This window comes from Macrobrachium rosenbergii, chromosome 8 (genome assembly GCF_040412425.1).
Source record: "Macrobrachium rosenbergii isolate ZJJX-2024 chromosome 8, ASM4041242v1, whole genome shotgun sequence".
NCBI lineage: Eukaryota > Metazoa > Arthropoda > Malacostraca > Decapoda > Palaemonidae > Macrobrachium > Macrobrachium rosenbergii.
Window position 1 is genome coordinate 15,503,111 of NC_089748.1, and position 25,902 is coordinate 15,529,012.

Below are 25,902 nucleotides of genomic sequence, written 5' to 3' on the forward strand. Positions count from 1 at the left end.
TATAAGCGAATCCCACAGGAAAAGGACAGGCAGAAGTTCAGTACCAAGCGCTTTCACATGTTTATTCACACATCGTCGGGACACAAATTACCCTTTGTCAATTAACCATCTGATACTCTTGTTCTTTTTGTGTACCTTGTAACATTCTTTTCAACTGTGTCATTTTCCTTTGGTATTCGCTTATATATGTAATTTTAAATCTGGGGTTTTGCTAGATCGATGTAGGATGATACGCAACTAACCTTAATTACCACAAAATCAACATAGAAATTAAGAAAATGTTATTCCGACTCCCAATGACCAATATCTGGTTGGGAAAGGGACACCATAAGACGGTATTAACTTCACAATGCTAAATTCAAAAGTTGTGAAAGGTACTGTAAGCTGTTACTTATATCTTTTATGTGGTGAAAACTAATTCAGTAACGAGGACCTTGAAACAGAATTAAGTGCGCTGTCTCAGAAGGCACGTCAAATTCTTGTCAGTGATCTGTGAATACTTTTACGTGGGTAACCAGAGTAGGTAATCTCAGCAGACCCGTAGAAACTGAAGTTCTAAATTACTCCAAAGATTTTAAGATAACTTTATTGTTTTTAGGTGATTTCGTTGTCAGCGAAAATTGCAACTAAAGCCGTTAAGAGAAAGGGATATATTTTCAGAAGGGTACAACTATTATAGTAGTGGGTGATTGCCAAAAACCTATGACTACACCCCTAAGATACTAATGTTTCTCCAAGTGGTCGGCAATTCGTCAGTCTTAGTTAAAAATCTAGCAATGGACACCACTCAGTAAAAGATCATTCTTAGTACGTTTTAACAATAAAGTGTTCTCAAATGTGAATTAAAAAATAAAGATGTTTTGTTGGCAACAATTTGCCTCAAGTTTATACTAAGTTTGTGGTAATTTGATTTTTAGAAATATTTTAGAATTATTGATGTAATTAGTTAGATGTTTGTGCTAAGTATAAGCTACCGCTGCTGATCATTCAATAAGTTTCCCATAAGTTTGTTCTATGAGAATGTGGTATTTGTCTTTTCAAAAATATTTTAGACTCACTGATGGAGTTAGTCAAAGTTTTTAGTCTAAAAATAGCCTACTACTACTGATCTTTCGACTTCTTTCCCTAGACTATGTGAATTTTGTTTAGTCTAAGTAAAGCCTATGTGTATTTTGTTTATTCGGTTCCTGGTCTTCAATCCTCAGTGCGGGAGTATTGAAGCAAGTTAATGTTTTTATACTTTTTTTTCTCTCTCTCTCTTTTGGGGAAAAATTCTGCGTCTTATCCAACGGCAAATGCTGTTATTTATGTTACCCCCAATTTTATTTTTTTTACCCCCAACTATGCTGGGCCTCAAAAGATTCTGAACTTTTCTTAGTGTCACTGTTATATCAAATTTTAATAGTCTATTTCGAGCTGAAGGACCCTCTGAGATTTTGTAATTCCTGTAATATATACTCATATACTTAATTTTCCATCTCAGAGATAGAAGTGGACGGTGAACATCTTCTGTTACCTACCAGTTAAACAACATCTCGTATCTTGAACTGTGTCATAGCAGCTTGTGTACCATAGTCTTTCACCACAGTGAGTGCAAACTCCTTAATTTGAAGTCCTTTCAATCTTTAATAAAACTGAAATGAACTTGTTTATTTATAGTATCTTTAATAACTATACATTGTTAAACCCGTATTTTGGAAATTGCAACTTCTCTAAGAAAATATTCGCTAACTTAGCGCCCTTAATGTAAAAAAACGTAAATTTTTACATGCAATTAAAACTAATTTTACTCTCGACGTAGGATTCTAATATTATAGTTAAAATTACATGAATCATTGGTTAAAAGAAGATTCCTTCAAGTATAGGTTTTGTATCACTCTTAGCACATCGAAAGAACTAATCTTAATACCAGGAGACTGTAAAGCCCCCGACGGTAACAGGAGACCCACCTTTTGGAAAGTTAAAAATGTTAGATTCAGGAAAAACAAAGGACGAGAGAGATTAACAAATAAGGGTTAGAAGGAAAGAAAACCACCACAGAACAGCAACCCTAGGATGCAATATTGGGAGCGGTTACTCGTTTGTAGATGCTTTCCAGTAAGATTTGGGAAGCTGAAAAGAAAAATGGAGGAAATTTATATTTTCTTTTTTCTCTAATTTGCCATGTGAATCAGTGAGTTCTCATTTATATTGGCAGCATATAGTACTTTGTTATTTGAAATAAATGCAACATTGAAATTCCCAGTTGCCTTGTTTAACAAATTCTGCAACTGTCATCAATCTAGATGCAACCTTTGGCCATATGGGAACAGGAGGGATGTACAAGTCGGTTCCTAAGCCAATGTTTCTCTGACTACTAACCCCGCCCCCCCCCCCCATATTTACCTTCACTTTAGGTGGTAATTGTTTGGTACTCTGAAATTTTAATAAATAAAAATCTTCATGGGAAGATCTCTCTAGCTTGCCAATTTAAATGAAATTGTATTTCACCTTTTCATCGGAAATATGAATATTGATGATTTTTTAATTGGTAGTTTCGATGAATATACGAACACTGCATTTGGATATATCTGTTCTCGTATAAACCAGGCAAACATTGCAAACCTCCCCGCTTTGAAGCAATAATTACTGTGCTCTATTTTTGTTTTAACTCATATATATATTGAGGGTCAGTTGAAAAAAAAATAAGGCAATTCATGCAATAAACTGAACTATTACAAGCGAAGGGTAGGTTATATTTTTATTTCATGAGTCAGAAGATAAAATCATCCGGTAGAAACATGCAACATTTCGCCATTTGTTTTTAAATCGCGCCCCGCTAAAGTAATAGAAATCGAAATTCGTCCCACTGAAGAAACAGAAGTCGAAACTCGTTCCACTAAAGAAATAGAAGATGAAACTCGCCCACTATAAAAATAGAAGACCCAACTCGTCCCACTGAAGAAACAGAAGTCGAAACTCGTTCCACTAAAGAAATAGAAGACGCAACTCGTCCCAGTAACGAAATAGAGGACGAAACTCGTCCCACTAAAGAAACAGAAGTCGAAACTCGTCTCAAGTAAGAACTAGAAGACGAAAATCGTTCCGCTAAAGAAACGAAAGTCGAAACTCGTGGGAATTTATTCAGCAAGAGGATGGACTCGGCTATCGCAATAGGTATACCATGTGATAGCCAGGAAAATGATTTACTGGAATTTAACGAAGCTTTGAGGAAAACGGGTGTTTTGTGTAATGCATGATACAGACCCATGGCTATGATGGTGTTGAAGTAAAATATTTAGAAGTGGTGGTGGAACAAGAAAGAGATAATTGTCTCGAGGTGATTGCATATTATGCATATTTTATTTTAGGGAGTTCAAAATTATGATAATGAAGGGGAAGATGATTCATACACCATCTTTGCTTACAGACAAAAGATAAGACAAGAATTGTGGTCAGTCAGTCAGTTCTACATACTATGAAGAATTTGAAAAGTAATTAATCCAGGAGTTCCAAAAATATCTAACACGCAAAGAAAAAATGAGGCTACTGCTAAGGAAAGAATGTTTCAGCAAGAATAAAACTGTTTATTGTTGTGCATGTATTGAACGTTAAAGACGATTCCATGCACGTTAGTGCTCTTTTATAATCAACGAAAGCTTGGAAAGGATGCATAATATTAAAAGTTCCATTAGCAAAGACATGTATGGCAATACATAGATCCATTTTGACAGTATTTCAGAAGTGTGGTGATACTGATGGCCGGAAATACATAAGTCATATGATTCAGAACTAATACAATTACTTGATAAGATATTAGTATAATTTCTTTGAGGTAGCTCGTGTTAGTTGTGAGAGCACTGAACTTTATGAACGATTTAATCTATGACTTACAAGTGTACTGTAAAAGAAACAAACAAAAAGAGGAAAGGTAAGTTCTGAAACTGCTTTCCCGCAAAGGTCCATTCTCTTATATATCCCAGGCAAGGTTGAAGCCTAAAAAAAAAAAAAAAAAAAAAGAATGAGGGAAGGAAATATTAAGCTACCTAAACCCGAAATAAGCCACAAGAGGTCGTCTAAGGAAAATGAGGGAGGGAAAGAAGCATTATGAAGACATTTCTCTTATTATGATTTTAAATTCTACAATTCTTTGGGTGATATGGAATTCCATTTACCAGGTACCCAGAGGCTGGTCTTTTTTTTAGAGTAATTATTGGCGTAACCACTTCAGTCATACGTACCATATGCGGGAGTGGGTATGCATCCTTCTGTTCTTGCATACAACGAAGGGAATATAACCAGGAAATAACGCTGTCCTTAATTTCGTTTTTATTCAGCTGCGTCATAATTAGATTGTGAGCCCCACTTCCTAAATGTCAGTTATGAAAAATAAATGTTTAGATTATAGCTAAGAAATATTTATGATATGAAAATCTTAGACTAAATATACAAAGATTAAAAGTGAAGAACAAATACCCGACGCCTTCTTTCCCTCTCCGAAGTCCCTCTGACCTTCTCCTTCGAGGGAGTGACGCCCACAGGAATCGTTCATCACATCTGAATTCAATTTAAAGGAGGAAGCTGCGATGTTTGTTAAAGCCCCCGGTGGCCTCTCGAGCGAGGGTTCACACAATCCTAAAGGAGGTTGTTATAAAAGCCTCTCTTTGAAGTTGAAAGGAAAGTTACAATGTCTCGGAGGTATAGCCTAAACACAAGAAGAAAAAAAGCCATCTCAGTATAATGAAGTGTTTCTTTGCGGAAAAAATGCAATATGGAATGTTGTTTTAAAAAATTCTATTGAAAAGAGTTTATTGCTCTTTGCAGATATATGACCTCGCAACTCTCGGTTAATTATCATACTACTTTACAGCACGAGTCAGGATGGCTGTCTGTAAATCCATCGTATTTATACATTACGTTTGGATGTTTTAAGTTTCCAGCCACCCTCACTTTTCACGAACAAGTAATCAGTTAGCAGCGATGAACTTGTGATGTAATTTCACCTACAACCTACCTATGGGTAGTTGGCTAACGTGACTTTTCTATAACAACATTCACTTCAGGATGTGACTGTTCGAGTTAAGGTAGAAGAGACTCTTTAGCCTTGGCAGGCAGCAACTCTTCTAGGAGAAGGACACACCGAAGTCAAACCGGTGGGTGGAAGGGATCCTTCAACCCTGGCAGGCAACCCTTCTAAGAGAAGGTTACTCTGAATACAAACCTTGTTCTCCAACCTTCGACTATGCCATAGCCATTGTATCGTGGCCTGCCATGGTCTTGGGTTTGAGTTCCCTTGCATTTATCCTCTTTTTTTGTTCGCTTTCTTGTTTTTTTCGAAAAGTACATAGGACAGGCTGAAGAGAAAGCAAAAGTTGCTTGGTGGATTATCATGGAAGTGCCTTCTTCTTCACCTTATCTTTTCCTTTTCAGCTCTTTATAATTTCTAAATCCATCCTGACTGTCCTCAACAAGCTGTTGTGGCAGACCTGGCGGGTTTCTTACATGCCTTATAAGGAGTGCCGGCTCTACCTTACCGACCAATTGCTTCTGGCGATTTTTCAGTGACATATGATTAGGTTTATTTATACTTTCACTGTAATTTTTGTAAGTAATGTAGATACTGTTGTTGTTGATTGCAGTATTATTGTTTATTGTCCTGTTGATTTTTATTATGTTGCTGTTGTTATGAGTCTATTTATTAGTTTTGCTACTAATTTTATGCTGTTAATTTTGATTCTTTCGGGAGACATTGAGCTGAACCCTGGGCCTGCTACTTATTACTGTAAGAAAAATTACAGAGTACTTTACTCAAATATTCAGGGCTTAAGGTCAAATTTTCTTGATCTCCAGAGTTGTGCCCATAACTACGATTTGATGTTTTTGTCAGAGACTCTTGTAAGTAGTAACAGGTCAAACTGAGTTTTTAATCCCTGGGTTTGATGACCTTGATTTTATTTATCGTCGTAACATCTCTCATGCCCAAGGTGCGGCTTTATACACTAAGTCCAGATGACATATATCGTCAGAAAAACTTAGAATAAGATCTATAATGTATACTTATTTGCTGTTTACCACACTCCAAATATCGACGCTTCCACTATGTATAACTGTCTCTTGAAGAGGATTAGAATGGCTCAGTCTCTGGATTCAAAAGCGTCATTCGTTATTTGTGGAGACTGCATTGCAAAGCACAGGAAGTGGCTTAATTCACATTCCACAGATCAACATAGTTAATTGAGGAACTCACGTATATTTCTGGCAATAGATTAGAACTCATATTCACAGCTATTGTGAAGCCCAAGGTCTGTGAGTATATAGTCACTTCCGATCGCTGCGCCATTGAGATGCACATATATGACAATCAGTATATTCCTAATTCCACCATTGGAAAAACGGTCTGGCTGAAATCTAGAGTCAATTGGGTCGCATTATTGAAGCATGTCAGGCACTTAATATTTCAGGCGCTATATCAGATCCAGACCCCAAGAAGTTAAATGAAATGCTGATGGCTATTTTAGTAAGGTATGCCCCTAGAGAGGTCATTAAATTCAGGACAAATGACCAGCCATGGTTTGTTGATTCATTTAGAAGAGCTTACTACGACAAACAGACCAAAGTCAACACATGGAGACGAAATCATTCACGAGAAAATTGCAACATTTTTGTTGAGTCTCGCCGTGCTGTGAATAGAATTTATCATATAACTGAGAGAAATTACAGTAATTCCGTAAGGAGGAAACTTGAAGGAATTACTCAGCCTCATCTGTGGTTGGAGCAAATTGTCTCATCTATCTTTGGGTCAGGCTCATCATTTCCTCCACTACTAACAGATGACAGTAGATTGGTTAGCATCCCTAAGAAAAAAGCTGAACTGCTTCATCGAGCTTTTGAAGCTAAGCAATCAGCTGAGGATGTCCTTCTCCCTGATACTTGTCACCCTGAACATATTCTAGGGATGCTAAGAAAATTCTTGATAATCTTGATAGCTGGTGTTGAGAAGATCCTGATGGTTTCTTCCCTTTGCTTTTTAAAAATGTTTCTACTGTGTTGTCTCTCAAAATTAGTAGATTCTATAGATTTTTATACCGACTTAGTGTCTTTGCGGATGAACGCAAGCTTAGCAATACAGTGCCTGTTACAAAGAATGACATCTCCAGACAGCAGTAACTACAGACCAATTTGTATTATCCCTGTGCTATCCAGATTTACAGAAAAACTTATTTTTAAGCCACTATGCAAGTATGCGGAATGTAAAGGATTGTTTGCTGATAGTCAATGTGCACATAGGAAGCATTTAGGTATCTGCATTTGCGAGGGAACTTTAATAAAGGTTTTAAGTGCAGAGTAATTCAATTAGATTTTAGTGCTGCTTTCGATTTAGTAAATCACAAGGCACTCATTTATAAGCTTCAGAATCTTGGAGTGGGTGAATATGTTTTAGGATTACTTCAAGATTTCCTTCCAAGTAGGTAGCAGCGAGTTGGTGTTGATGGGATATTTACCGAACCATGACCTATTGTGTCTGGAGTTCCACAGCGTGGTGTTCTTGGTCCAGTTATTTTTAGTGTATACAAGTGATATGGTTGTTGGCCTGGAAAACAAGATTGTTCCATATGCCGGTGATGCAGCACTTGTGGGTTTAGTGAAGTCTTCACTTATGAGAAATGAAGCTACCCTTCGTTTCAATCGGGACATGGAGAGGATTAGTAAATGGTGTAGTCGGTACGGTATGAGGCTGAACTCCAGTAAAATGAAAACACAATTGATTAGCAGATCTCGTACAGATTTTCTACCCCATCCTCCCCTTCAGGTGGATGGGACTCTGCTGAATGAGTCTGAAGCTTTAACTATTCTAGGTGTAACTTTTGACTCACATCTCACTTTTGAGAAACATCTAATGAAAGTTTCAGCAAATGCCGCACGAAAGTTAGGTATTGCACAAAAGACCTCATATATTTATAATAGTTATAAAATCAATGCAACATGTTTTAGGTCATTTGTCCTTCCTTTACTAGAATACTGTTCTCCAGTATGGATATCTGTTTCTGCCAGAGATATATCTCTTGTGGATAAAGTGGTTCGTGGTGGTAGGTTTCTGTTTCCTAATATTAGCAGTTATGACTTCGACCATCGATGGATGGTCTCTTGTTTGTCAATTTTTCATAAGTTGTATTTAACATAGATATTTCATTTTCACAATTGATCCCTGATCCCCTTTTCTTGCCAAAAGCAACCAGATTTATTGAAAAGCAGCACCAGTATGCAGTAAAATTGCCTCGCTGTCGAACTTACCGGTTCCAGAGGTCCTTTATTCCTCACACCGTTGGACTGTGGAACAGTCTCCTTGAGGATGTCGTTCAATTGGGACTTCAGAAGTTCAAGAGAAGATGTAGGACGTTACTACGCTCATACTATTTTCCTTGAATTTGAATAAATTTTTATCTATTTATTAATTTTTCAATTTATTTTTTTTTCTTATTAATAGGAGACCTCTTCTTTCCGTATTTCCCTTTACTTCCTCTTACTTCTTCCAAATATTTTTTGGAAACTTAAATTTCAAGTCGATGGCCCCTGTGGGTATGTTCCATATGAATAGGGTTCATCTTCTGAACAATAATAATAATAATGATAATAATAATAATAACAACAACCTTGTGTCCCTTCTTAATCAGTCCTTATTGGTTGTTTGGAGTCTGGGGATCCACATTAGGTGTCCTACTCTCTTTCACGTCTTACAACATTTGCAGGCCACCTTGGGATGAGGGTTGTACTACCATAAGGCCCACTTGATCTATCTAACCCAACCAACCAACCAACAAACCTTCTTAATCTGGCATCTCCTAAACTACAATAGCGTTCATGCTTTTTGGTAAAATGACTGAACAGTTACCTTTACCTTAGTGCTCTGCAAATTTCCTGTTATTTTACAAATAACAGGGAAATATTTGAAATGTGTCCTTACCTACCGAAGTTGTTTTGGTGAAAGAGCAAGAATAAGAAAAATTCTAAAGATTAATATTCAAAAAACATGTTTAAAATAGTCTATTTAAAATAGTCTGCCACCAAATATTATTATTATTATTATTATTATTATTATTATTATTATTATTATTATTATTATTATTATTATTATTATTATTATTACCTTGTGAAAATATTAGGTTCAATTTTCTTTCATTAACGTTCCCATATAATAACATCAAGTTGAATCTCCCATCACGTCCAATAGAGAACGACTACTATCGGAGTTGATCTAACTTCAGTCACTCAGAGATTGTTAAAAATTTCAGCGAAGGTTAGGAGACGGAGGTCTTGAACTACAAACGGAATTCCAGATTAAAAAAAGTTACATGAGAAGCTTCCCGAGTGTAAAAAAGTTAGGAGGTTTTTTTCTGGGGAAGGTAGATTTCGAATTAGCCGCTTTTCTCCTCCCCTCCTACTTCTGCTACTGCTTGCATCAAACATCTAAAGCTCTCATCGAGGTCTTTTCCAGTTTTAATGTTATTCCAAGATATCATCTCTTCGCCCGTCTAATGTTAAAAAATTGCTTTGAGCCAACGAACAAATTACAAACACTGAGAAAACATCTAGGGAAGCGAAGTCTTTTGTTTGGCAATTCATGCAACGTGAATAATGATTTATGATAAACGAGGAAATTTCTCAAAAAAAAAAATATTAGGAACAAGGCTTCTCTAGTAGATTATGGTCTTCCGTGATAACTATTCCATGCTGCTCGGCATTCCATGGTAATCATCAAAAACCATCGATTACTGCAGGGTTGTACATGAAAATAATTTTCACTGATTACATGGAAGTAACGCCTTTGATTCCAGCGGATTTACTTTAAGATGTCTAATGAATGATTGTAATCACTGATTCAAAGTGACTGATATCTCTGATCTTATTAGGAAGAGCTGATTTTTTTCCTATTGGATTATTTTGTTGATTCCATATTAGAGACAGTTATTACTCTCGGATGAGTTTTTGTTTATAGAACGTTATGTTCATTTATTCCACGAGATTTACTTCATTTATCCGCATTGCTGTATCCGTGGACCCTACTGTTATGACAGCATGGGTTTCATTATAATGACGTTATTGATCGCGGAAGACTTCATTGATTGCATGGCATCAATCCAAAGACTAGAGGAAAATGAGCTTAATAGATGACAAAAATGATTGCACTTGATTAGCGCCTTCCCGATTGCAGAGTCCTATATTCGATCACCCATATTCGCTGTCTAAGGGTCCCAGTCATCTGCCAGACCACAGTCTTTTTTATTTGCAATATCATTAGACTAGAATTGTCCTCCGGACTCTTCCCAGAAGAGATACCCTGTAATTTTTTTTTTTTTTTTTTTTAGCCGCTGTTTTGTGTAGAACGCAAGTGTTTTACTCCAGGACAAAATGTGAGTGGTAATGATTGTATGAGCTAGATACGATACTGAATCAGAATATGTAAAAGTCGAGTGTGAAAATGACGAACATTAGAATGATTGAGAGACGAAAGAGCTGAGAAAATGAAGACCGGTGAAGGACGTCAGTAAGGAAGGGATGAGAGAAACCGAATATATTTCACCCAAAAACTTCGATTTATTCTCTCACTAATTTATCGTTAGTGGAAGACGAGATTACGATTTCATATGTATTCTCGGTTTTGGAAAAAAATTTCCTTGAAGGTGCTCAATACCGCTTTTCCCTGCAGATGTTTAAAAGAGGTCTGAGTATCAGCAAAAAAAGCAAGGATTTGCTTACCGAAGAAGCTCTTTACCCAGGTCAGATGACTGAACCGCAGGTGTTTAGAAAAAGGATTTGCATTAGAACTCTGAGAATGCACATAACTCGAATATCCCATCAACAGAGAATTTCTGAATTTGTGTTGGGTGATATTAATCCGTTTAAGGTTGTAGGTGAAGTTACACCACAAAGTCATTTCTGCTAATTGATTAATTGCCCGCTGCAAAGTAAGGGTGACTGGAAATCATCCAAAGGTACAAATACGAAGGATTTGTAGACAGCCTTCCTGGTTCGAAAGATGCATAACCTGCAGTTGCCAGGTCAAATGGACTGCAGATCACAAATAAGTCTCCTGCGAGGATAGAATTCTTTTCAGGAAATTTTTCAAAAATACACATTTTATGTGGCTTTTTTCCGCAAACAAACAATTCATTATACTGAAAAGGCATGTTTTCGTCTTGTGTTTAGGCTATACCTCCGAGACATTGTAACTTTCCTTTCAACTTCAAAGAGAGGCTTTTATAACAACCTCCTTTAGGTTTGTGTGAACCCTCGCTCGAGAGGTCACCGGAGGCTTTAACAAACATCGCAGCTTCCTCCTTCAAATTGAATTCATATGTGATGAACGATTCCTGTGGGCGTCGCTCTCTCGAAGGAGAAGGTCAGAGGGACTTCGGAGAGGGAAAGAAGGCTTCGGGTATTTATTCTTCACTTTTAATTTTCGTATATTTAGTCTAAGATTTTCATGTCATATATATATTTCTTAGCTATAATCTAGACATTTATTTTTCATAACGGACATTCCGGAAAAGGTGCTCACAATCTAATTATAGCACAGTTGGATAAAAATTAAATTAAGGACAGCGTTATTTCCTGGTTATATTCCCTTTGTTGTATGCAAGAACAGAAGGATGCATACTCACTCCCGCATATGGTACGTATGACTGAAGTGGATGCGCCCATAATGACACTGAAAAGAAACTAACCTCTGTGTACTTGGTAAAGGGGATTCCACATCAACTACAGGATTGTCGGATTTGGAATCACAATAAGAGGAGTATCTTCATAATGCTTCTATTCCTCCCTAATTTTCCTTACATTTTCCTCAGGAGACCTTTTGTGGCTTAATTCAAGTTTGAGTAGATGAAATTTCCTCCCTCTTTTTTTTTCTTTTTCTTCCTTATTTGGTTTGAACCAGGTCTTGGATATATAACAGAATGGATTTTTTGTATACAAGCATTTTCAGAGCTTGGCTTTCTTTTCTCTTTCTGTACGGTTATCTCTAATTCATAACATTAATTATGCATAAAGTTAAATGCTCTCAAAATTTACACTTGCTACCTCAAAGAGGTGACACAAAAGAAATATCAAATCCTTTTATTATTCCTGAATCTTATGAATTATATATTTCCAGCCATTAAAATCACCACACATCTGAAATATTGCCAGAATTGACCTATGTATAGTCAAAAAGTCTTTGCTGATCCTACTTTTAATATCAAATATCCTTTCCCAGCTTTTGGTGATTATAAGAAAGCGTTAGCGCTAAAGGAATTCAGTATTGCTGAAACATACTTTCATTAACAATAACCTCATTTGTGTTCTTCGCGTGTTGGATATTGTTAAGGATCCTGGATTAATTATTTCTCACTCTCTTCACAGTATGTAGAATTGACTGATTGACCACAAAATCCTCTAAGATCTCGTCTGAAAATCAGCTTTCAAAGTTCAGTTATTCTGGGAGTTGGTCTAAATGCCACGATGTCATGCGTCTTATCTTTTGTCTGCAAGCAAAGATGGTGGATGAACCCTCTTCCTCTTCTCCACCATCATCATTTTTAACTCCTTAAATAAGATACGCATAAGCTGTAATCAACTCACGCCACCATTTCCAAATATTTCGTTAAAACACCATCGTCCCCATGGTTCAGTACCATGCAATACACTAACACCCATTTTCCGCTTAGCTTCGTTAAGTTCCAGTGGATCCTTTTCCCTGCTATCATATGGTTTACCTGTCGCAATAGCTGGTCCATCCTCTTGCTGAGTGAATTCACATGAGTTTCGACTTTCATTTCTTTAGTGGGGCGAACTTCAGCTTCTATTTCTTTAGTGGGACGAGTTTCGACTACTATTTCCTTGGTGGGACGATACGACTTCTATTTTTTTAATGTGAAGAGTTTCGACTTCTATTTCTTTTGTGGGATGAATTTCGACTTCTGTTTATTTAGTAGGACGAGTTTCGACTTCTATTTCTTTAGTGAAACGAGTTTCGATTTCTATTTCATTAGCGAGGCGCGATATTTAAAAGAATTACGAAATGTCGCATGTGTCTACCGGACGATTTCATCTTCTGATTCATGAAATGACAAAGATATAACCTAGGTTTCGCTTATAGATAGTTCGGTTTATTGCATGAATTGCCTTATTTTTTCAACTGACCCTCAATATATAAGTGAGTGAAAACAAAACAAGAGCACAATAATTGTTCTTTCAAAACTATGGAGGTTTTGCAATGTTTGTCTAGTTTATTCGAGAGCAGATATATCCAAATACGGTCTTCGTATAGTCATCGAAACTACCAATTAAAATATCATCAGTATTCATATTTCCCATGAAAAGGTGAATTATGATATCATTTATATTGGAAAGCTTGTGAAATCTCCTCACAAAGATGTTTATTTATTTATTTTACTTATTTTACCTATTCCCTGGCCGAGGACAATAATGTAGGTACAAACACTCTTACGTGGTTGATGTGGCTTTGTGAGCCTAACTGGTTCTGTTAAAACATATGAGTAATAAAAAAAAATAGTTCTCATGTTTTATTGTCAACCACAATCAGTAAACTTATATTACATAAAATATTATTTACAATGTTTACAATTTATCATTCAAATCTCTTTCAGATACAGGTTACCATGCATTCCCCTTAAAGGTGAAGCTAAATATGAATCTCTCTTATTACCATGTAGGAAACTATTTAATACTGACCTGTGTCAACAACAGAACTCAACTTACGAAGGAAACGCAATAATTTCGGGCTAAGACTTATTATGTCGAGGCAGAAGGTCTCTTTGAAATATTGTTTTAATATTTGTTTAAGTAGAGGTGCAAAGTCTCAGCTGGGGCGGAACTGAAAAGACCTTTGTAAATACGCGGTGTTCACTCCTTGTTCAGGTGTAATCGCGGTTAATTAGGTCCCTCTGAAATTCCTGGGAATTAATCTCGCGTAGGAATAAAGATATTTGATCCTGAAAATTATCTTATCTAAACCACGTCAGTAATGCAGAAAAATAACGGGCTATTTTATTCAGTTGTTTTAACACTGCCTTTGAGTGAAAAAAAATTTTCATTTTGGTTCAGCATAAACCTCCATTTGTGAGCTGAAGTAAAATGAGATACGGACGCCATATTGGAAGAGATTTCATTAAACCTTGAAACGTGATAACTGGAATGGCTCATAAGCATTTTCATTCGCCGTTTGCCAAGTGGTTCATACATGGCGTAAATGAAAGCTCTCAGGGTTTTCTAACTGCTGTGGAAGGGCATGCTTGTATCTTCCCCACGGCTGATGAATGATTCGGAAATGTACTTTGGTTTGTCTTTTACCGAAATGGTAATTAAATAAACATCTTGAGCTTTTGTTAGTGAATCATGAAACCTCACTGAATGAATACATTTATAAAATTTTCAGGGTGCGCTGAAGTTGAGAATTCTATTCCACAATTTCAAAGCTATCTTCTCAGAGCTCTTGCATTTCCAGAAAAGCCTTAATTGTAACTAATCCCGATAAGATACCATTTACTTTAGGCAGAGATGTTTGTAATTCTAGACATTGGTTCTTAAACTGGGGAGGGAAGGGTTTTAGGTGGGGGAGAGGTCAGAGAAATATATGACCAAAGGAATCTTAATGCTGCATTTACTTCAAGTAACATAAACTACTATATTCCTGAATTTAGTGGAACAGAACGAATGGAATGGTACCAAGATGAATGAGAACTCACTGAATCACATGGTAAATCAAATACAAGAGGAAATATATATTTTCCCCGATTCCCTCTTGAACTTTCAAAATCCTACTGTAAAGTTACTTCAAAACGCTCAAGAGGCAGCCGCTTCTCGTATTATCATCCTAGGACTTGCTGTTCTGATGTTCCTTCCATCCTAACCCTTATTTGTTAATGTTTCTCTTTGTTTGTTTTTCCTGATTCCAGAGTTTTTACCTTTCCAAAAGGCGGGTCTCCTGTTACCTTCGGGGCTTCACATTCTCCTGATATGATTTCTTTTAATGTGCTAAGAGAGATACAAAACCTATGCTTTAAGGAATCTTCTGTTAACCAGTGATTCCTGCAATTATAACCATAATCTTGGAATCTTGTTTCGAGCGTAAAATCAGAGGAAAATTTAATTTTTATTTTCTTTTGTTTTACATTAAGGACGTTAAGTTAGCTTATGTTTTCCTAAAGAAGTTGCAATTTTTAAACAGTGAGTTTAACAAATATTTTCTTGTTTAGTTCCTATTTCATTCTCAAATTATGAATGAATAATTATTAAAAATATGCTACAAAAACCCATGTCATTTTATTTTCTTAAGTTGTGAGCTCTTATTATTATTATTATTATTATTATTATTATTATTATTATTATTATTATTATTATTATTATTAAAGAATAAAAGGCCTTTAAATTATAGAGTGTCTCACAACAGTGAAAAACTATGGCGCTCAGGCCGCTATAACACAGTTCAAGATTCATGAAGTTGTTTATTTGGTCAGTAATAGACCTTATTGGCTTTTAGATGGAAAAATATTGTAAATTGCAATACATATTTATTTTTAAAATACCACTGTTAATGAGAACAAGAACGTAATCGTAAATATAATGTTACATTTTTTATTTCAAATTTTAGGAAAAATTTACTCCACAGTCAAACCTTCAATTTGTCAATGAGTAAAGGGATATTGAAATATTTGATGTTACATTAGATATAAATCAAAATTCACCATACAAAATAAGCATCAGTCTGTCAATCAGGAATGTACTTTAAAATATTGTTACAATATTGTTTCAAGATTTTAGTACAAATTTGTTTCCAAAATCAAAGCATCAATTTGTTACCGAAGAAAGGTGTGCTTTAAAATATGAAGTTAGATCGTCATTTTCAGATAAATACTGTTATTGCCAGAAATTAATAGGAAACGTTTACTTTTTCTGTCTTTTTGATTTACTACCAAAAGTGTTTTTCATGATCTTATTTTCTAAGCCGTCAACTTGTAATTATGTAAAGAAAACGACGTTTTAGTTGGTATTTTTTTTGTCTCTAGACTATTCCATTTCCCCAGATCAAAAAAGGGGGTTTAAAATTGTTCCATGGTTGTTTGTAATCGTTGTTCAAGAGAGCGCTGTAGTCTTCCACAAACAGTGGGGTCACTGCTTTCAATTGAATTCATATGTGATGAACGGTTTCGTTAAGACTCCCTACCTTGGAGATGTGGAAGGTTGGGAAGGCATAAAATAATAAAACAAGCGGAGAACACTCATTATTTTTCAGTTCTCAAATTCCTGTTGGTTGTCGTTTTTAAATTCTTCCGTGTCATGATTGGAGAGGACTCAATTCTTCCGTGTCATGATTGGAGAGGACTCAATTCTTCCGTGTCATGATTGGAGAGGACTCAATTCTTCCGTGTCATGATTGGAGAGAACTCAATTCTTCCGTGTCATGATTGGAGAGGGCTCAGTTCTTCCGTGTCATGATTGGAGAGGACTCAATTCTTCCGTGTCATGATTGGAGAGGACTCAATTCTTCCGTGTCATGATTGGAGAGGACTCAATTCTTCCGTGTCATGATTGGAGAGGACTCAATTCTTCCGTGTCATGATTGGAGAGGACTCAATTCTTCCGTGTCATGATTGGAGAGGACTCAATTCTTCCGTGTCATGATTGGAGAGGACTCAATTCTTCCGTGTCATGATTGGAAAGGACTCAATTCTTCCGTGTCATGATTGGAGAGGACTCATTACACGAACTCAATAAAGTTTGTTATTATCAAGCCGCTATGTCACTATGATGAAGTTAACTGCTTTCGAACATATCATCATTGTTATTTTAATCACACCTTCTCATCATACCTTCAAGAAATTTGCTAAGAATACAACCCACTGTCTCCTGATAATTAATCTGACCAAATAATAATGACACGGATCAGCTGTAAACGTCACGTGGTCACAAAAACTGCAGATCGTAAAAACAGATGACAGGTCCCTCTAAACACACTGATTTCAAACAACATTTGGAAATTATGAATCATTTCAATTTCCAATCTTGTGCTCTCTCTAAGACCTACTGAATTTCAAGAAATGGATGATAGTGTATTATGTGTAAAATCTGATTCCTACATTGTTAGAGAAACGACAAAAATTGAAATGACAGTGATTTTGCCATTTAACTATAAAATACCCACTCTGAACCAAAAAGAATATGAGATATTTCTTTATATTCTTGAAAAAATTAAATTACGTCTGATTATGTACCACAGATAACGAATCCCGAATTCTGCTGATGTTTACAAATTGTTGCTGCATTCAGGACCTTTGAGACGAGTGGGACATTCTCGGATGTGAAGTAGTTTACCAATAGTCATACACAGTTGCACATATTTATAGCTATTATTATTATTATTATTATTATTATTATTATTATTATTATTATTATTATTATTATTATTATTATTATTATTATTATGCTTTCTCAGTTTTCATCACCTCATCATCAGGACTTTGTGAAATTTGTCAGGAATTCGTTACAAAAACAGGAAAAATCGACGAATCGCATAAGAATCAAATAATTTTTTTAAATTCACTTTTATATATATATATATATATATATATATATATATATATATATATATATATATATATATATATGTATATATATATATATATATATATATATACATATATATATGTATATATATATATATACATACATATATGTATGTATATATATATATATATATATATATATATATATATATATATATATATATATATATATATATATATATATATATATATATATATAAACTTGTCTCTTAATTATATGAAACCTCAGAGACATGAGATATCCTTAAACTTGGGGATCAAATAACGCGTAATTCTGTTACCGGAGAAATGGTAAAACCAGAAGAAATGACCTTCGGGACAATCGAGATATTTTCCGGTATATTATTATTTACAATCATCAGTATCATTTTTATCAGTATTATCACTATCCATAATTTATACTTCTCACGAAGAAGGCACAAAGAACATGAACTTGACAATGTAAAGTCCACAAAATACAATGCCTATTTGTTACAGGAGAAGTAATTAAGAGAAGTTATTAGGAAAATAAGCAATAAGCTTATAAGTCGGTACTTTGCGCCAGAAAGGGCAAGAATATAAACAAAAATTACAAAAGATGGGTGTTAATTTTCTCATATGCATTGGAACTAAAATCCAAGCCTGTGGAAGATTTTAGTGCAGAGGCTGTGGGGCATCCCATGGTGTAAGACTAACGTTGTATGCGCATCATCTCACACAGGGCAACTAAACATGGCATCTGAAATAAAACAGTTGTCACAATTTGCGGTTCATATTTTCAAGGAAACTACGGAAAAATACTTAAGAAAGAATTTGAGCGCTCAAAATGCAATGCTTACTGATGTTCATCTGAAGATATTAGTACCTGGAAGAAAATCTGCATTTTTTCTTCAGCGCAGAACAATAGTAGCTAATAAACATTGTTAATCTAATAGACGGGAGTGTGGTCAATTAGTACATTTTTACGAATATTTAGTAATTTTTTTAAACGTGATATTCATCATTATCCGAAGTTTTGGTCGAGCATTTGTTAATGCTAAACCAATCTTTAATTATTATTATCATCACGTTTTACAATAACTTAAAGCAATTCAGAGCACCTTTGCTAGAAATGTATGCCTTTCGATATTCCAGGAAGTGATAGAATCACTTCATTCATCAGCGTTCAAAGCGTTTTCATAAATGCGAAATCAAATGGTTTCCGTGTTATTCAGTCCCGTAGTATCCATTTATTCATCTCAAATCCGGATGTAAAAATATCAATATAATTTTTTTTTTTGGGGGGCGGGTGGAATATCGCCGTTTAGAATTATGGCTCTAAATGTACTCATGACCAATTCATAACCTTATCATATGTTTTGCTAATGGTTTCTAATTGCGGCAACATTTTCAGTTACAGCAGTTATTATGCTAATAAATCAGTGGATGGTGTCTCTAAAATTTCCCGCATTTCTTAAAAGCATTTATAAATATAGCAGTACTATCTCTCTTGTTTATGTAAATATCTTTTTGGCAAATATCTTGTTGGCAACGAAAAGATAATTGTGAACTGGGTAGAGTGAAAAGCTTTTGAAATCAATGCAGATGACAGTGGATCAATAAGAGAAAAGCCAGCTCAATGATTGCGTTTTCAATTGGATTCGCGTTGATATCTGTTGTAGAAGATATGAAGATTAACTGCTCGCTGCTCTCCAGAACATTTCAGAGATGGAATCCTACAAAAGGGAACAAATCTACATTGGATTTGTACCCCCGTTGCTTTTGCAGAATTAATCAACGATTTTTTTCTACTGCAGTATTTGAAGAGGAAATTTTTCTTGATGCAGATTTGTTGGGTTACACTAGGCCTTTCCATATTACGCAAGGAAGGAACATGGAGTCCATAGGCAAAATCATATCCTGTAATTCATTTGTCTTCGTAACGTTTGTATCTTGCTAGAAATGGACAAATCAAGCAATATTGAACAGCAATTAAACTTGTTTGATAACTTTGTCATATTGGCCATTTTTTATTCTATATTGAAAAAGCAAAGACGGCCAGCAGACAACGCTCCCCTTACACCAAGGAGAGGAAGGGGAAGGCAGCATGGGGGAGGAGTCGGGAGGACCCCCGACAACACCCACGCTCATCAGGTTCAAACAACGACTGTGCCCTCAGTTAAACAAGGTACGCCTTGTTGGGGAAGTGGGGTGATGGTCAACCAAGACCCCGAGAAGTAGTGGAGAGCCCTCCACCAGCTGTCGCTGCCCTTACCCGAACGTTGAGGGTACCAGGAGGGAAGGCAATGCAAGAGCCTGTTGGCTGCCCTCAGTCCGCGAAGGAAGCCGCTGTGCCAATGGTGCAAATATGGGTAGGAGAGCAATATGGAAGGGCGTTGATCGACACTGGCTCAAGTGTGTCTTTGTTAGAAGAACGCCTAGTGACAGGGTCGGCGCAGCCTATGAAAGGTTGTTTAGTTTTAAGTACAGCAGGCGGCCATCAGATGGTAACCCAGAGGACTTTGAAGCAACAGGTAACCATCGATGGGCGAGTTGTCACACATACCTTCTATGTGGTGTCAGCATTGCAAGTAGAAGGAATTTCAGTTATTTTAGGAACTGATTTTGTGGATAGAAACGAAATTTTGGCACAGACGGGAAGGGGATCGAAGTATGTTTAAAAGGACAACGAATCCCCACAGAGGGGGAGAGACCGAGGTGCCTACGAGTCTCCCTAAGATCAAAGGGTGGTGGAGGGGAAATACGTTCCGCCCCAGAGGTGGAAGATGTGGCACTACCCCGGACCCTCTCATCCCTCACCGTGACACCCGCGCGGAACTTACCGGAAGGCACCTTAGTTATGATCAGACCCCAATAAAAATTGGAAGATTTTATCATTCCGAGTCTGAGCGAGGTAATACACGGCAAGGTTATTGTGCCATTTATTAACGTTAGCGATCAGCGTATTGTATTAGACAGTGGGTCGATATGCGGCCTTGAACCTTGTGAAATAGCAGATGCTTCTCACACACTCGCGACCTTGAGTAGCGTGCATCAGGGTCGCATGAAGAACATCTAGATAGACTCCTGCGAACAGCTGGTGGGTCTACCCCTGTTACTTATCAAAATATTGTCAAGGAAATCATAGAAAGTTATGAAAATGTAATTGCCATTGGCGACGAAACCCCAGGCAGAATAAATAATTTCCCTTTTGGTGTAAAGAATGCTCCTGTCCATTTTTCATGTGTTATGGTGTCCGTATTAGCTTCGCTATTAGGGCATAGCGTGTTTGTATACTTAGATGACATAATCATAATAGGGGCTACAGTAGAAGAACATAAGAAGAACATTATTGACGTCTTAGAAGCTTTAAAGCAACATGGTATGAAAATTAATCTAACCAAATGTAGATTCTTTCAGCAAGAAGTTGAATTTTTGGGGCACATCATAACATCTGAAGGCCTTAAGCCTTGTGCAGATAAATTAGCAGCAATTAAAGAATTCCCCCAACCAAAGAATGCAAAAGAAGTAGCCAGCTTCCTCAGGCTCACAGGCTACTATCGTAAATTCATAAAAGACTTTGGTAAAATAGTGAGACCACTAGATTCATTGAGGAAACAGTCGGATTTTCATTGGGGACAGGAGGAAGAAATAGCTTTTCAAGAATTAAAGATTTCACTCACCAGTAATAAACTGTTAGCTTATCCAAAGTTCGATCGACCATTTCTGGTAACCACAGACGCGACCAGTATAGCTATTGGGTGAGTGATTTCTCAAGTTGACGATGCAGGGGATGAAAAACCGATTAGGTTTGCATGACGAGCATTAAAAGAGAAGAATCACAGTACCATTGATAGAGAGGTATTGGTGATTCTATGGGTGCTGGAGAGACATCACTACTTTTTGCTGGGGCATAAAGTCAAAATAAACACAGATCATCGCCAGGTGAGAAATTTATTCAAGAAGGGGATTTAACCACTCGCCAGGGTTATTGGATCGAGTGGCTGTTAGAGTTTGATATTGTGGGAATTGAACATATAGCAGGGAAAACAAATAAAGTAGCTGATGCTCTCTCTAGGAGTGCCATAATGGAAGTAACAACTCGAGCAGCAAAGAGAGAGGAACAATGGCAAAATAAACAGTTGCATGTCTCAGAGACACGTGATGTAGAAAGCGGGAATAACTCGGTAACTCAAAGAGTTAGGGAGAGAGAGAAAGAGTGCGAGTCGAACTAGCTGTGAGAATGAGAGGGCTGATCCTGAGCCAGGGTGGTCAGCAAGTGAATGCCCTGAGTGAGAAAGTGTGTGATTGATTTGTGTGGTTGGAGTGTGGAAGAGGTGATGAGGGGTCAAAAGAACGAACCCTGGATTGAACAGGTTAAGGCTTGTGTAAGGGGTTCAAGTAGCGAGTTTCTCGATTTCCTAACAGTGTCCAAAGATGTGTTCTTCCTGAAGGAGATATCTTATTTTGTAAATATGAGAAGAGACCAGGCGATATCCGATATCGCGTTGTCCTTCCTCCCTCCCTGGTAGGGAAAGCCTTCCTCATGATACTTGTACAGTAAGTCCCTATGCAGAACATATAGGTATAGAAAGGTCCCTCAAGAGGGCACGAGAATCCTTTTTATGGCTAGGGATAAAAAACGACATTGTAAAATTCATCTGTAATACCATGAAAAACCATAGACATACTATTCCGAAGGCTCGAATGTGGCCAGTGGAACCAGTCAAATTTGCCAGAGTACTCATTGATGTTGTGGGAACCTTCCCCCCAATGGACGGGCAATTCAGGTATGTGTGTGATGGTGGATGCGTTCACGCGATATACACACACGCATGCGATGGTGGATAAATCAGCGGTATCACTTGCCAGAGCCTTGAGTTCATTCATAGTGAAGTTCGGCTGTCCCCGTACGTTAATCAGTGACAATGGACATGAATTTATTAACGAAGTAATAAAAGACCTAACAAAAATGTTGAACGTGGAGCATTTCACGATCGCATCTTACCGGCCTCCAGCCAGTCGGTTAGTTGAATCCCATAATAGAGAAGTAACAAATATTTTGAAATATTTAGTAGCAGACAGTCCGAATGAGTGGGTAGAGATGTTGCCAATGGCGGAACTTGCACTTAATACGGCATATAACGGCTCCATAAGAGATACCCCGTATTTGTTTGTTAGTGTATTGATAGGACCCTTCATTGCCATATACTGTGATCATGAACCCTGGAAGCTTTACCGCTATATAGTGTCGGACAGTACTGGGTGATGTTCTGTAACCAGTGAAAAGTATCAGACGAAATATGATCAGCGATTCCGTCCCGTCAAAGATGCCGTGATGTGGCACCTGAACAAGCCAATACCCTCTTTTCCGGGGCTGCCTGGCTACCTAGGGGAGGAGAGTGAAGATGATGTGCTAGCATGTCTGGAATCATTAATAGTGCTCCCAATATGCATGCGAACGAAGGTTACAAGTATTGGTGTCATGTTCTGTTATGAAAAGAAAACATCATAAACTTGTCTATGTGCTTGCGTTCCATGTTCTTTTATTTCATTTTTTGTGGTTGATTTTATTCATGTCTATTTGATGTCATTTGTTCTTTTTATTCAATTTCTTTTTTATTTAATTTCTGTGATTTTTTCAAAATTATTTTGTCTTGATGATTGGTAGTAATCTGGTTTTTGTCTTGTTCTATTGTTTAAACTGCAGGTTATTGCGCTTCAATTCTAAGAAAATTGTGCGTTAATGTGCAGAGCTAAAAATTATTATTCCACTGATCCGGTATAATTCTCTCTTTTTTTCTCTTTTAAATCATAGCAATATGATGCGTGGAATTCATAACACTGCAAATTGCCTATTGTAACCACGCAATTTGACCCTGGCTTGCCAAGTTTTAGTTTTTGTTTCTGCATGAATTATTGATAACATATGTCGGGCGGTATGGTACTCAAATGGCAGTGCACAAATAGCAGAGAAACTAATTACAAAAAAAAAAAAAAAGAATAGTGCTGTGAGTTCTGCGAGATGCAGAACTTTTAGAGGGAGTGATGAACTGATTTACATGGAAATTCATGTTTGAGACATAACGGAAAATCTGCTAGTAGTTTGTACGTATTTGTGATCAGAGAGTAACGAACAGATAACGCTGATTCGTCGAACGCCGTACGATCGTTGAGGTTTGGCGTGGGCTATTCAAATGAGTGCCATATATTGAAGACCCTTATTGGTTCTTTTCGATTATAAGAGACCAGTCAGGTGAGGTCTATGACCTAAGCAAGCTCAGTTTGAAAATTAATGGTCAGTAGGGGATTAGTGGTCGATGGGTTGGGGCACGTCTCTAAGACAGTGATCGGCGCGTCACCTCAGAGTACCTTCCGACTACAATTGCGTTACTAAGTAGCGTAATATTAGCAACAGGGCCCTTTGTAACTGTTAGGGAAAATACACGTGTTAATTGTATCATACACATTTCATTTGTACTGGTAAAACCTTTATATGACCGAGAATCAGGTCATATATATGTTCATATGTATATATGTATATATATTATTATATATATAAATATATATATATATATATATATATATATATACACACACACACACACACACACATATACATATATATATATATATATATATATATATATATATATATATATATATATATATATATATATATATATATATACATATATATATATTTATATATATATATATATATATATATATATATATATATATATATATATATATATAATATGTACATTATATATATATATATATATATATATATATATATATATATATATATTGATTATATATGTATGTATCTCAATGCAGCACGAAGGACCGCTTGTGCTTGAGAATATCATAAAATCCACGTAAGAAGGTGAGTGAAAACCAGGACTTTGGACAAGTGCTTTTGTAGTTTATTTACATTTTCAAGCTCACACTGTGTGAACTTGAAAATGTAGAATAAACTACGAAAGTACTTGTTCAAAGTCTCTGTTTTTCACTCACCTTCTGACATGGATTTTATAATATATATGTATATGTATATGTATATATATATATATATATACACACACACACACACAGTATATGTGTCTGTTTGTGTTAACCCAGGTATGTCATTTGCTGTGATCTGAAAGTGGAGAAATTTCATCACGAGCCGTTGCTACCTCACTTTAAATCAAATGATTGCTCACGGGCAATACCTATTTTTGGATGTGATAGAATGTTGCGAAAGAGGCAAACTGTAAAACTGAGGGAGGGAAAGGAAAGGAGAAAAAGAAGCACATCAGACGTGATAACGGTGTGTTAGCCCACTTCCGATTACACTACATGCTTGTTCCAGTACAGGTCTCTATAGTTGTTTCAATGTTCAGATTCTGAGTACATGTTTCTCTTTTCGCTTTAGTTAGAGGTACAAAAAGTAATTGTGGTCCATAAGAAATGAAAGTGTCTATTCGAGAAGAAAAACTAATTTTGGAAACGACCGCCAGTAATTCCGGAAAGACCAAATTACCTCAGGCAACAAAGTTAATCCAGCTCAGGGCGAAGTATTTTGGAAAGACATCAGGATAAACAGAAAGAAATGTGGTGGAATCTAGACTAATCAAGGTTTCTGGAATAAAGGGAGCTCACTTGAGAAGGATGGATAGAACCCACTTCCTGTATACCTGTTCGTGTTTTAAGGGGTGAACCTACCGACCATTCCACAGGGAGAACCTGTTCCTTATTCTGCACCCTACAAATTAGATTTTCTCTTTATTTCATTTGCATGTATATTTTGCTTGTTAAATTCTTTTCCCATTGGTTCTGGTCCATGAAACATGGTTTTGTATTCTTTCCCAAATACACACACACACACACAAACACACGGAAACACACACATAAATATCTATCTATCTATCTATCTATCTATCTATCTATATATATATATATATATATATATATATATATATATATATATATATATATATATATATATATATATACTGTGTATATATACATGTGTGTATATATAAATATATATATATATATATATATGATTATTATCACTTTTTACGTGATTCATTTATCACAATCATTACTGTCAGGTGAAAAATAAGAAACGGGGGTGTAGGTCCTGACCGGTTTCGACTTTATTTCCAAGCCATTGACGAAGGACTGATACAGAGTGTGAGAAGTCACAAATATATATACTACAAGAACAGTACTGACGAACATACACAACCGTTAGAGGCTCCATATCCCTATTCAGGCCGGTGTCGAGGTAGGAGTGTCCTTTAAAACTCATTTGGCTAAAAATCACAATAGACTCTCAGGGACATTGCTG